At 36.2% G+C, this 15,348-nt stretch overlaps 1 protein-coding gene across 2 annotated transcripts in view; it reads left to right on the forward strand.

Moving 5' to 3' along the window:
• Positions 1-15,348, forward strand: part of lingo2 (leucine rich repeat and Ig domain containing 2) — a 245,248-nt gene that overhangs the window by 88,323 nt on the left and 141,577 nt on the right. The window contains exon 4 of one of the 2 annotated variants that reach the window (XM_041990264.1): positions 2,750-2,855. The gene's annotated coding sequence lies outside the window, so the exon portion shown is untranslated. The remainder of the gene's footprint in view (positions 1-2,749; positions 2,856-15,348) is intronic. The other variant, XM_041990265.1, reaches the window with a different exon arrangement.

Here is a 15,348-nt window from a genome sequence, read left to right on the forward strand (position 1 = left end):
TTTTTTTTTTAGCTAAAGGAGATATTGTACGACCTGGTTAAGATCTATTATATCTTAGCAAGTGAAGCCATGGAGCTGGGTAACACTGTTGAACTTGCATAATTCCCATTAGCCTTTTTTTTTTTTGTAACTTTTACCATTTCATGATCTAATATAACCCACATGCAGTGGATGAGCATGACTAGCTTTCTTTTAATCACGTTCCTGATTTATAAGTCTTATGTTTACTGAATGTACTGTCTGTGCATTGCTTTACGAGTGTGCAAGTACAGCGCAACAAGAAAGTCAGCTGAAAGCTAAAGGGAGGTGGAATTGCAGTGCTTTTAACCAGTGTTGGTGCCATTCTGGACATGTCACTGTACAGGAAAAGCTTTGTACAAGGGTCATCAAACTGTTAGCTGTGAGTTTTTGTCTATATCATTTACACATTAGGAGAGTTTACATATGTTATTCAGGTATCGTTCTATATCATACCTGGTACCACTGCAAACACAACCTGTGACATCATTGACTCCTTCATTGGCTGCAAACACAGCATCTTAACACATTCACTGTGTTCTCTGGAGATGTCAACATTGTCTTCCTCTTTGCAACATTACCAACATTCCAACAATTTGTCAGAGGCTCCACCAAAGAAAATAAGACGTCTGACTTTTTTTTTGCAAATGTTAAAAATACATACAGCTCCTCTGCCCTGCTTCGTTTAGGACAATTAGACCATTATCTGATTGTTTCCGCCTCCACCTACAAACCCATCATTCAGCAACGAGTCATCATACAGACTAATAAAACCTGGTCTAACGAAGCTGAAGATGCTCTGAGAGGGTGCTTTGAGGCCACAAACTGGAATGTCCTCTGTGAACCACATGGAGATGGCATCGATGCCATGGCTGAGTTTGTTACAGACTTAGTTTATTAGCTTATATCAGAACAAACTGATTACATGGTTATTTTCTTTAGCAAGTTAAATTAAAACAGTTAAAAATGACAGTAGAAATGTACATTTTTCTCATATTTCATATGTTTTCCAGTAGAAAAACAATTTCTCAATATTTCTTCTGTAATTTATTTATTTATGTTTACATTTTTATATTTATTTTTTTTATTTTGACAGTTTCAGTCCTCCATAATTGTGCACCGGCATTCTGAAGATTTGGTTACTGTAAAGGCTATTATAATTCAGGGAACTCACTATCATGTTAAAAAAAACACAGTTAGAACTTACTTGAGCTTTGTGACATAGTGCATTATTCTGCTGGAAGTAACCATGAGAAGATGGGTACAATGTGGTTTAACGGTATGGACATAATCAGCAACAACACTAGGGTAAAGTGTAGCATTTTAACGATGTTCAGCTCATATTAAGGGGCACAGAGTGTGCCAAGAAAATATCCTCTCCCACTATTTCACCATCACCAGCCTGCATCTTTGACCTGCAAGGTAGGATATGAACACTTTCAAGCTGGTAATGCCAAATTCTGGCCCACCCATCTAAATGTTATATCGAGACTCATCAGACCAAGCAACATTTATCCAGTCTTCTGTTGTCCAATTTCGAATTGTAGCCCTAGTTTCTTCTTCATAGCTGATGGAAGTGGCACCTAGTGTGATCTTCTGCTGTTGTATCACATTTGCATGGGATTTTGATATGTTGCGCATGCAGAGATGGTATTCTGCATACCTTGGTTGTAAGCAATGGCTATTTGATTGTTGCTTTTCTTCAACCAGTCTGCCTATTCTCTTCCTCTCACATTAACAAGACATTTCTGTCCAGACAACTGCTGCTCACTGGATATTTCCTCTTTTTAGACTATTCTCTGTAAACCCTACAGATAATTGTGCATGAAAATCCCAGCAGATCAGCAATCTGAAATTCTCAGACCAGCATGTCTGCCACCAACAACCATTCCGCATTCAACGTCACTTAAGTCCCCTTTCTTCTCTATTCTTATGCTTGGTTTGAACTAGGACAAGTCGTTTTGATCATATATACATGCCTAAATGCGCTGAGTTGCTGCCATAAGATTGGCCTATTAGCTTTTTGTGTTAACAAGCAATTGAACAGGTGTACCTAATAAAGTGGATGGTTAGTGCATGTAGTTTAAGCACTATAGCTAGTGTTATTTTATGGACCATAGGCTTACTGAATGAAGTGGAAAAACAAGTAAAGCACTGTTTGATATGTGGTTATTTTGCAATTAATTACCATATTTGCAGCTTTATGGTCAACTGAACATGGTGCTTGCTTCCATTTACAACTACAGCCGCCTTGGTTTCTGCAGAAAAAAAGCTAGAGTTTTTCTCTGATGCTCTGCAAAATTAAGGAGCTAAACTCTCAAGTAAGCTGGTCTACATTAGTTTTTAAGTGCCTTTATAACAGTTGCTTGTGTGCTGTTCAACAGTGTGTGCTCATCAGTGAGGTACATGCTTTGTCTGAGGCTGCACCACAAAACTTGTCACTTGTCTTCTCCAACTGAAATGATGATGTAATGAGCCATTCTGTGGCAGCTGTTTAGGCAGAAAAATGATCAAGCCGACCAGGCAAGGAGAAAGATACCGCACATATGTCAAATGAATCTTTTCTTGGCTGCTGCCCTGTTGTGGTTTAGCTAATGTTCTTCCTTGGACTGACATTTCTTCAAGGATGTTTATCTTGGATCGCTGGGCATTTGAGGTGGCTGAGTCAGTTTAAGTCGTGAGCTCACTCTCCATGTCTGCTCTGATTTGTGTTTCTTTTGTTTTCTTTCAGACCCTGGAGGAAGTGACCTGTGAATAGAGTCACACTGGGGATTTTCTAAAGAACTTCTTTCCTTCTGTAACACTGTATGGACATCTGACTTTGGGGAGCCTAGTAGGTATTTCAATGTATATTCATACAGGCTTGAAATAGTGGATTTTGATGTTTTAAAAAATTTCAACTCCAAATATCAGAATTGTTATGTGTCTAGTAATATTCAGGTAAAATGACAACTATAAGGTTGTTTTAAAAAATTACACTGAACTTTGTAAATATGATGTTTATAAGAAGGAAAACACCAACAAAAAATCTGTATGTGTGAGCCACAGGTGAAGTAACTACAAGCAATGTGTGTTAAAAATAGATATATAGTCAGTAAGCCTGATGACATGGTGCCATCTGGTCTGCAGTTGAAGACAATGAAACTCCAATTAATCCTAGTGCATAAAATATCACAGCTAATTAGCATGATTGTTACCTTCTCTCTGCACTCATCTCAGTCAGACATCACCCATGCAAGCACTATGATCAGCACTGGGGAGGTAAAACATGTTCTTAACAGTCTTACTCTGTACCACCATGTCCTCATTTGGGAAACGACATTACAGAAAATGAGAAAGAAGAGAGAAAAGGTTTTACGGGCTAAAAGCCTACTTCTATCTCTACTGACATTATGACAATTATAAAAGGAGAAGAAAAGGTTGCTAGACAGATTTTACCTTTTTTAATTATGATATTAATAAAGTTAAAGTAGAACTCAGTTATCTAGTTAACATCTTATAAAATAAATTACTTGTTTGGCAGCACTTTCAAGCACTGTAGCTAGCACTTTAGTTAGCACCTTAGCTAGCACTGTAGCTAGCACTGTAGCTAGCACTTTTGGACGATGGTTAAATCTTTTAAAAGGAAGACTACATTCTCACCACATCCCCAAATGCAAATGTAATACTGACACAACATGTGGTGTTGGGTTGCTTACAAACTTAGAATTGTTAGATTTAAACAGATGGAACATTTAATTAACATTATTGTAATTAACATACTGGTGAAACTCAGAGCCTGACAGCTTCAAATTTTGCGTAATTTTGAGTGTTCAGAACAATACTTTTAAAATGACATTCCAACAATGATTTCATGTAGTTATTATTTTTCTTTTTGTGTTTGTGCTCCTGGATACACAATTGTTTACATAGAGGACCACAGTGACATTGCATTTCATTAAATGGTCACTTTAAAATGCATCTATTGTTTTTGTATTGCATTGCAAGACCTGATGACTGCATTGCTAACTGTGTTGCCTATGAATGCATATAGCTTTAAATTACCATTTCATAAGCAAAGGGCAATTATGCCACAACATGACCAGAAAGACGCCAGACTCAGCTAACATGACATACCCGTACCACATCAGTACCGGTGTTGCATATTTCTTGCCAAACTTAATAAATCAGTGTTATCTTTTCACCATTTGCCTTTCATGCCACCTTTTCAATAAATTCATTCAGGGAAAATGTGGGAAACAAAAAAAAAAAAAGAGAAATATTGCAACCAGTTGGAAATTAATGTGATCATGTCGGGAAAGGGACTGTGCTGAACGACGTGTGGAAAGAAAATGTGTCTCTCTGTACTCCCTTGCTGCCTTGAGGCATAACACAATTAGACTTTAGATTGTTTTTCCTCTCCCTCTGCCCATCTGATTCCTGCTCCTGCCAGAATATTCTCTTTCATCTGCTTTACTCCTCTGTATTGTCATAATGTAGCAGACCCTGAGTGCTCTCACAGATCACTGGTACAGCTTATCAGTGAAGTGGTGCTGCTTCAAATTGGGTCCTTTAATTTGGTCTCTACATCAATTCTCAGCATTAAACTTTCAAGGGAAAAGGTTGTAGTGGTGGAGGGGAAGATAAACATACTCTAGGTAGAACTATGTAAAGTAGCACATGGAAATATCATACAGGGTTTCAGAATGGAAGCAAGAAGAAGAGTGTTTACAGCTCTAAAAGTTTAAGTAGCTCTCTGTGTTATGACAGTCTAGACCAATGTACTGTAACTGTACTGGGAAGGCATTAGCAGAGGGAAGGTTGACATTAGATAAAAGGTCAAACTAACAATGACATCTGCTTCAATCCAATAAAAAAAACATAAAAGTATAGTAAATGCTTGTATTTGAATAACCTTTGTTATTGTTGTATTAGATGATTAGATGAATAAATACATAAGAATTTCAAACTTTTGACATTATTGAAATTGTAACAACATTCTGATATTTCAATGCTGTTAATGTTAAATATGCTGCCTCCAAATTTAATAATGTTTGAAAACAGATCCACAGTGGTGCATGAGCATATTTACAGACAAATTTTCATCTTTGTTGGTAGCTCAGTCAACAAGTAATTCAATGTTTACTGTAAATGAATACAAATGGAAATTTATTCAAATTCAGTATTTTACTAAGGTGGGTGAGGTGATAAGTTATTTAGATGTAGATTGTTTTATAGTGAGGGGGTAGGTGTGAAAATAAGATCTATCATATTCATTTATGTCTAACAAATTGTCATAATTTCTCCACTGAAACAGCCATATCTTTTTATTCTTTTATTCTTTTTTTTTATTTTTTAAAAAGTAGCATTAAGGAAATATCCCTCACAGGCACCTTTTTTTCCCCAAATCTGTCATTCAATAAGGCACAAAATTTGTAGGAGGCTGAAAGAGGGCGGCTCAAGGAGCAGCTTTGAATCATGGGCAATTGCTCGATATTAAACCAGCATTCAGTTGCAAAACAATTTATGAAAATACTTTCCTCCATTGGATTTTCATAATAATAATAATAATAATATAATTATTATGTTCAAGTTAGGAAATAATCATTAAGGCTTAAATGCATTCTGTAAGCATGATTGTGATTGACATGGATTTAATTTTTACTCTTCACACACCTTCCTGTCACTGTGGTCCCCATCTGGCTACATGCACATATGCCATGTATATACATTTTGGGGAGTAAGACAGTATCAACTTTATTTGATTGTGCCTTATAGTGTATTGTACAAAAGCTGCCATATAAGTACATACCGGCATACTGCTATAGTAGTTTGCATATCCAGAAATTTACAAGGATTTTAGTTGTAACAAGTTCAGCTATCGTGAATAATAACTATTTCAAGTAAAACAGTGAACACAAACAAACAGCCATGTCTTCAGTGGACTGAATGTGAAGGCATGATTAAGCCATTAAGTTCACATATGCCAGCCTTTAATTCCTTTTTAATTTGCAGAGAACTCTGTGGATGTGACATTTTAATTAAGCAAAGGCTGTAAAAATGATTACCATGAGGTTACAGAAAGCTTCTGTTTATATCACTGTAGAGAATAGTAACCATACAGGCTAGCACTTCCAAACCAGGACACTAGAGAAAGCGAAGCACAGCTTTCATTTGCATCAGGTTGAACATTATGCCCCCATTGCATCAAATCTGTTTTATTATTCTAATGCCTGGACTAAGCTAAGCTTATATTCCATATATCTGAATGTATTTTGAAAATTTATATATATATTTTTAACACCAAGTCCCTCTTCTGATTTTCTTTTTTTAGCATTGCCTAGAGCATAAACACCAGCACTGGAAATAGAAGCAGATTAATTTGACACACAGAATGCCAGCTATGACTGAACCACAGGCAGAAGCCATGAATCACCGCAGTTTGTTTAACAAAATGATTTCTGGTTTGCACGAGTAACTCCTTGTTTTTTGGATAGGCAAAACATAACCAATGAGAGAGGAACTGAATCCAGAATAAATTTGCGTCTGTTTTGATTTAATTTCTACCAAAAGACTGCAAGAAAGATCAGCCTGTTAAGTTTCCTGAAACCACAGAGGACACCTGGGCATAAATAATTTCATTTCATGGCGTCAAGCGTACTAGATATACAGATTTCTCAGATTGTCAGTGTCAAATCAAATTTTATAGTAATACATATTTTAAAATCTAATGTAATTGCCACGCAAATGTTTACAACAAAAAGACTTATTTTAATTTTAATCGATATTTGCTGATTTTAATTTAGCACTTTTTCTTCTTGTATCTCTTTCTGCAATAAATAGAGGAAGAGAGTGGCTGTGCTCAACTGCATCTAATGTAAATGTGTGACTGAAGGATTTTCAAGCTCAGAGTTTCTGCAGGACATTTCAATTTATATCCTATTATTATGTAATATTTACAGCCTGTGGGTGAAAGGCACCTTAGTTCCAAAAGGTCAATATTAGGTAGTCCGTTTTGGTTTTGTTTTTTCTCTTTCATGCTTTTTTGTATTGTACTGGTTCGTCTCTGGGCCAGGTCTCCTTTGGAAAAAGAGATTTTAAACTCAAGGGACTTTCTGGTAAAATAAAGGTTAAAAAAAAAAAAAAAAAAAAAAAAAAAAAGTCCATGGATCCCATTTTCAGCTTTATGTCAAATATTTTTTTATTATTTTACGTTTTATAAAACAATATGTAGGTGCAGCTAAAGAACTACCTTACCAGTTTACTCTATAAACAGCTTCCATGGCGTACACAACCAGAGCACATAAGTTGACACTGAAATAATACATTATTAAAATGACATTGTGATGATACAAATTTTCCAGTGACATTCAACAGAATCTCTTGAATGGGCTTAATAAAAATTCAGTGTACTGGATTGATGGAAACATTAGACACAATTCAGCCAGCGAAAGCTCCGAGCATTGGTAATATGCAATTATGATCGACTGGGGGATTTTCAGATATTGCAAAGCCTTCTGCTCACATGCTCGTCAAAGCAGTTTGACTGGTATAGTGTGTGGGATGTGGCAGACAAACAAAAGAGGATGAGAACTATCTCAAAGCAGAGATGCGTCAGTGTAGTTGTCTGTTCTGACTAATGTTGCACAGCAACACCTTATGTGTTCATGGTACTTATTTCAGAAATGTGCAGTTTTAAATTGATCCTAAAATAAAAAAAAAAAGTCCTATTTTAATAGAATTACGATTAACTTTGTGTACCAACAGTTCATTATGCATAACTTTTCACTGAATATGTTCTTTTTTTCAGTAAAGCACTCTTCTCACAGCAGCATTTATTTGCTAAACATGCATTTATTTAGTATTCTCAAGCTCATTCACTTGGTTGGTCAACAATGAAATACTCTTTTTTTGGCCTAAGGGGAAATGATTAAAAGGGATTATGTTGATTTTGTACCTTTTCAGCCTGTTGCAATTTTTTCCAACACTAAAATTCACTGTAAAAAGTAAAATAAATAAATAAAAAATAAAAAAATCTACATGGAATCTAATGCTTTAAAATCACATTACCATAGCTACAATGAGCATCACATTGACATCAAACAAAAAAAGACCTTGTTTTTTTAGCCTTGGTATGATAGCACGATGTTCCACTGGTGATCCCTAGCTCCTGCTCAACGTGTTGCATTTGAATGCCTTTTTATAACAAATTACACCTCTGTATTGTGAACACAATCACACCTTAATTGGAACATTTGGTTAAAAAGCACACTGTCAGTATACTTTTATTTAAAACCTAATAAAGCTGATGGTGTTGGAAAAGCTCCTTAATTTCATGGTTCTAGTTATTTTTTTTTATCCTTATGTTTATTTAAATCAGAATAGTGAGTGTTTGCAATTGCAATTGCTTTAATTTCCCTTTTACAAACGCTTTGCAGTGACTTGTATTTCTTTGGGTTTGGAAATATGCAACTTTATCCAGACAGAGCTTCAACCTTGGGTAACTGAGTCATGCTGTGTACAGTATAGAAGGTTGTAATGGCAATTTCTTGCATTACATGGGATGTAAGTGTGGGTCAAAAGTTCAACACTATCTGTTGGCTTTTCAAAATACATGTCATGCCTCATGTTTCACTAGTAAATCTTTAACACTGTAAGTTAATGTAAACTTTTATCATCTGATGCTTTTAGTCTTAATCATTGTGGTTTAGTAAAAGTGCAGAAATGCTAAAGAATTATAAATAAAAACAATAAGAATAAAAAAAATATTTTACTTATTCACAAAATAATATATTTCACCTATCTAAGTAGGACCATAAGCAAAAGGTAAATGAAGGGGAAATCCATTTCAAATTAGGCAAGGACGCTTGTTTAAGGTTTGTGGTTACAGTACAGGACACAAATTGCTTTTATTAAAGGCTAAACGTTGTAAAATCTTATTCACTTGTCCCTTAAATTATATTTAGCTATTTAATTTGTCCATGTTCTTAAAAAAAATCAAGGAATAAGAATTGCAGATTTTAAATTATCCTCCACTTTTTTTTTTTCCTTTTTTTGTGTCCCTGTGGATTTAAGTCATAATTGAGCCAGAAATATTGTAGCTCTTAGAGCCATGTCATGCAGAGTTATATCCACATGATTCTTCTGCTCATGCTTTTGGATCACAGACTGTTTAAAAGAGGTGATTGTAGCCTCCAGGTCTGAAGACCAGCAGGAGGTGACTGCACTGGCTCCAAAATGTAGGTCTGGCTTTATCATCATGTTGTGTGTGTGTGTGTGTGTGTGTGTTTTTAAAATAAACTGAATAGTAAAGTGGGGTTTGCTTCAGGGTACGGCCCCCTTACTGCAATATGTGTGTTCATAGTGCTCATAGGCTCCAAAAATCACACAAATCTTATCTGGAGGCCACACATTTGAATTCCACAAACTAATTGGTGACACATCTTTGGCTACATTCACTTGCTTTTGTGCTGGTTGTTGTGAGTCTTCATCATGACTTGACTGGAGCACTTTAAGGCACAATCCGACTGACAGAGTCAGCATCACCCGCTCTGTCCTCTTAATCTAAAGTACAGAAGGCAGTTTTTCACACCTTCTATTTCTCCCCCGCCCTCCTGCCCAATGAATAATATTCATGCACAGTGTTTCCATCTCCTTATATTGTTGGGTCTCTCTGACTTTAACAAATTCAGATGCTCTCTATGCTTTTTACTGGAAAGCCAGTCCATTAGAGCTCCTTGTTTCCTGTTATTGAGTATTCCAAAGAGACTTTATGTCGCCTTACTCATCTTTACAAGTACATTATAATTCCACCATAATGATTGTGTGAATTAATTACTTGACATTTTTCTAGAATAGCTTCTTGGTTGGAGGTTAGACTGTGGATTGAGCTTAAAAGCAATCACTATAGTTCATTCTTACTGATGCAGGGATGCGTGAAAATTCATTTTCAAAACTCAGACCTTTTTTTGTGCCATTGTTACTTTTCTGTTCTACATTACAAAACTAATTTATTAATTACATGTCTGCCTTTTTGTCTCTTTGCAATCCATGAGAGCTGACATATTTATAGAGCAACATTCTAAACCTGTCTGAAAGCCACCAGAATATACTTTTAAATTTATGCTGCAACATAGATTTTAGCAAAATTCATATGAAAAGTAAATTCAGATTATAGATAACTTAATACTTACATTGGTATAGACATTGATATAGACAGATGTAACAAGCCAGTCACCACCCTAATGTTCACACTTTCTACATTTAGTGGTTGTCAGGCAAAACATGTCTTTGACCTCTTTAGATGTTTATAGAAAATAGATCAGTAAACTCATGTAAGATAGCACTGGCAATCAATCATTATCCAATGCTTAGGCCTGCTAGATGGGGTTCATCATGACCCACCTTTTGAGGCATCTTTGAATGAATAGGGCTGTAAAAATGCTTCCCTCCATGAAGTGTTTGCATTATTTTATTGGCCACCTGCATCCCTAAATTAATGTGCTGTGGTTAATGGTGATACGTGTCAGGCAAATTAAGAATAAATCTACTGTTAAATATTTGATATGTAACTCAAGACATCATCACCTTCTCATTAATGCTCTTTCAGTCATAGTGTTAGCATAGCCGATGCTTCAACCACCCTACTGTGCCCTTTTCAACAGGGGTTAATCAGAGCACTGCAGCAGACAAACGGTGGGGATGAAGTGAGTCTCCTTGTAAAGAAATACTATTGAGTCTCTTTTGATTGTTACTCTTTTGAGCAGCCCTTTAGTAAGAGCTCATATCTTAAACTGTCTGTTCAATAACTCAATTCCACTCTTATCTTGGGCACAAGGAAGAGATTTAGAGTGAGGTATGAGTGCACTTTCTCTCTCTCATTTGCTGTAGGACGTTTCCCAGAGGCCAGAATATAAAGAAATTACCATGAAGATAGGTGTTAATGACGTGGCACATCATGAGGCAGTGGATGGTTTATAGGTGGTTGCTCTTGAGGCTTCTGAAACACGAGTTGCTGGTGACAAATTGTTCCACATATAGGAATGCACAGCAAACTTATAAATAAAAGAGATTAACCTATTTGTGACATTGATTTTCTTCATACTTTTGCAAAAATTGAAACCCTATTTTGGATAAAGCAGTTACTGGGATAATGGTGTAAACAAGAAAATCTTCAGCATTCTACAAAACTTATCTGGCAAAATCAAATCATGTTCCTTGTGATCCCTTCTTCTGTTGGTTGCACCTTGCAGCCTCCCATAATAAATTGTGTTTGTTGGTAAAAATCCAAGTGATCTTAAATCTGTTGTATTGGAAGTAAAACATGTAGAATCCCAGCCCTGCAATAAGCCTGCTGATAGAGAAGGTAAGAGACCCAAAGTGCAGAGGCCTGTGCTCTGAAGCTGGATTTTCTCTTATCAAGGTATCTTCAGGGTCTTCCATCCTACGACGCTGGTTGACTTCTTACTGGGGTAAATCACCATGGTAACTTAAGCTGAACAGCTAACCTGCTCCGGATATGTTCTGGATAAGAGAAGAAGTATAAAAGCACAACCTCCTGACCGGTTCTCTTAGAAAAGGGTCTGCCCTTTCTTTGAACATCATCATGTTGACATTGGTGCACAGATCATTAGAGGAGTGCTTAGGAGACAGAGTTTTTAGGGATGTTATGACCAGACTTTGCTAGGGTACAGGTAGCGACAATGAGTAGGCAGCTATAACAAGGGGATATATCGTAAATTTTTTTGTGTCCCCGATGACATCCTATATCAGAGGTACATATTTTCCTCGGGTTGACTGTGCTACATTTGTCAACTAGTGGGCTGAAAGCAATGTCAAATAAATTATGTTGACTTCAATCCATACAACAGAGATAGTATGAAGAAATAAAGCCTTGTCACTGATCGCTTTAAAGTCTGTTTTTGTCCCTGTTCTTGAGTTGTTTCCAAGTCCAATTAGCTCCATAATAATAATGGTCAAATATGACATAACTTGTAGAACCATAAATTTATGGAATGCACAGCTACTCGTGAACACAACAAATCTCACTGCAAACTTGAACGGGAAGCCCTTGTGTACCCAATGCGCCAAACCATGCTCAAAGCGGGAATTCCCAACCAATAATGCCTAGCCCATCCACCTTATGGCCCCCAGTGGTCTAAAAGAAAAACACAAGTTAAAACCACAACAGAAAAAATTAATTTAAATTAATCAACAGGAAAATTAAAGCAAACTACCACTAACAATAAGCTAAACAGAGTTATAACAACCAAGCCAAAATGGTAATCAAACTAAAACAAAAACTAAAGTGGTCAAGACAGTACAGGATAAAACAAAACAAAACAAAATTAGGTGACCACTCCTAGAGGAAAAGCAGACAACAAGCCAGGGGTTCAAAAAGGCAGCCACCTCCAGCAGCAATCACAGGAAGCAGAGGGAGAAAGAGGTCAGCAGGTGTCTTATATGCTGCTGCTCTAATTAAAGGGAGCCAATTTTTGAACTGCATTCAAGAACTTCACTTCGCTTCAAGAAGCGTTCACCACTACAGATGGACTGATCAAGACTGGAGAACTCTGGGCTGAATTACTGAGCTGTTAACCATTTATAGTACCACTTATCAGGATTATGAAAGTCTACGCAGGTAATGGACAGATATCTGTACAGGCCTCAGGTAGGACAAGGGTGAGTTATTGTATACAGTAAAGAGTTTAATATGCATGTATTTTAGACTCTCTTTGAAGAAGGCTTAAGCTGATGGTTTTACTGAAAAAAACAAAAAACAAAAACATTTCTTCTTATATAAACAGTTCAGTTAATTAATCCCCCAAGCAGTGTTGTTCACCAGCATGCTAGATGTTTGCATGAACTGTTCATTTTGAAGTACTACTTGTCATCTGTTGCATATTTTGAAGGACTGCAGGCTGTGGCAAACTGCATCTGAGGAAGAAGAAGAAAAAAAAAAAAAAAACACTGGAAGTCTTCTTTCCTTATTAGTTAATCGTGTCATGATCCCTCATAAATTTAACTCATGAAATGGGAATAATAGCTGTTTGATATTAATGATTAAAAACAAATTAGTGAAATAAACGTTTTATACACATCCCTGGAAAAAAAAGAAGGGAAGAAAAAACAAAAAACATGTTTTGGATATATTCTATCTTGCTTCTGATCACTTCCAGATAAAGAGGAGAAAGAATCGGACTCAAGAGATTATTTCTCTTATGAGAAAATACAGCAGCACTTCAGTGACAGGACACGAGGATGTGATTAGGCATTCTTTATGAAGAAGAGCATGTTTGTACTAATCCATCCTTACACCAGATATGTGTGCTCCAATTTTCCGCAGTTCTCCCATCATTTGTGGCTCACCCAGTTCTCACTTTATTCCTTCATTTATTTATTTTATTTTTTTTTTCATATCCTCAATTCCCATGTATTTGCCTGAAATTTGCATGAGACACATTATTTGCATTAGTGGCTACATGGAATTAAAAAAAAAGAAAAAAAACTGGTCCTGATTTCCCCTGTTTGTTTCCTACCCTTTATTTCTTTTGTTTTCTATTTGACATTATTTGGCCAACTTGTTTGTTGTCAGACCCTGTTTGTTTAATCCTGTCTGTCTGCCTTTGTATTTGTCTTAATGTTTACAGGGAGCAAAAATGTATTTGTTCTGTTTTGTTTGCACATGCTGTGTAGCGAATAGGTCTGCTGGTTGCCAGGTATAAGCCAGTCCAGAGATGGACTCTGCACTCTCTGTAATGTTCCTGCTCATGCATTATATCATGTTAAACTCCAGAGAGTGGAGCATATTTCTTAAAGAACTATGAGAACTCATAGCTTTCTACAGAATGTGTTCACAATAAAAGTAATGAATGTGTGAAGTATAATACTCTCCAGGTGGACGGTTCTGCATGAAATACTGCTGCTAAGTTGATTTTTTCCTCTTGTTTTTGTTGAACTACAACAATATAATCATGTGATGCTGAATTATGGGATTAAAAAAATAAATAGTACAGGTAAAGCTAAATATGTGTACATCCATTTTGATACTTGAGGCCAGATGCATCAATGATGCATCCCTGCAGAATGAGTGCACATCTTTTTATTTATTGATTGATGGATAGATGGATGGATGGATGGATGGATGGATGGATGGATGGATGGATGGATAGATTGGTTGATTGATTGATTGATTGACTGTGGAAGACCTGGCCAATTTTAAAAATGTCAGTACCTTTGGACTGATACCTTTGTTCTGCTTTAGTTGTCTTATATGGCTGGCTTTATATAAAGTATATTAAAGAAAAAAAAACAGCAAAAACACCTCTTTTTTCATCTCTTGTTTGTCAAAATCTAAACTTTTTTTTCTTTTTACGTGTCCTGGTTTAAACAAATTTCATTACTATAGAGCTTCTATTTTACTTTGGTAACATTGTGTTTCTGTGATTTTCTATGTATTTATTTATTTATGGTTTAAACTGGTTTTATTTGCACATGATTAGCTGGGAAGTTTAAATCAGCTTTAATTCTTTTGTATTTATCCTTTAGGTATACAGGTGATGTAAATTCTACATGAAGTGTAACTCTCTCAAACGAGCATTCATGCTGCCTTTGTGTTGTCTTGGAGTTTAAGTCTTTGAACCGGCATAGTTTATGCATCTTGCTCTAAATGTCGAGATTGCTCCTTTAATCCTTCTTTAACATGGGACAAGTCCCAATAGTCACAACTCTTAAATCACTACCTGTAGCAAAATAAAGAACAGAATCCTGCAGCAGACAGGACAGACCCAGCAGAAGTTTGATCTTAAAATTGCTAAGCCAGTTTGGGATCACATAAAGAGGGACACAGCAGAGAATTAAATCCACAGTACTAGGCAAAATGATCATCTCAAAATGCTTCAGACATTTCAAAATATGTTATATTTTGCAAAACTGCATTTCATTGCATATGTGGCAAGGAGAAACTTGAGCACCAAAAATAAATAAATAAAAATGGCATTACTGTCCTTCCACATTTGTAAAACGCAAAATATGTTTATCTCAATCTTGAATACCTCCCAGGAATTAATGTTGTGCATCTGGCTACCAAATCAGAAACTGTCTACATGAGAGAACATAATGATTTTGCTGTGAGTCGATTTTGATGGACCCAGCCCCCTGTGGAGCAAGACAGGTGGAAAGCATGAAGAAACTGTTGTGCAAACAATAAAAACAAAGAGGACCTGTGCTGTGAACAAACAAGAGGGTCCTATTTGTATTCCATTGTGCCGGGATCTCATTGCCATCACAGTGGAACACAAATATTAGGCTTCTAGTGATCTTTCATGCTTTCTAAACATTTTAATTTAATGA

This window comes from Melanotaenia boesemani, chromosome 7 (genome assembly GCF_017639745.1).
Source record: "Melanotaenia boesemani isolate fMelBoe1 chromosome 7, fMelBoe1.pri, whole genome shotgun sequence".
NCBI classification, from domain to species: Eukaryota; Metazoa; Chordata; class Actinopteri; order Atheriniformes; family Melanotaeniidae; genus Melanotaenia; species Melanotaenia boesemani.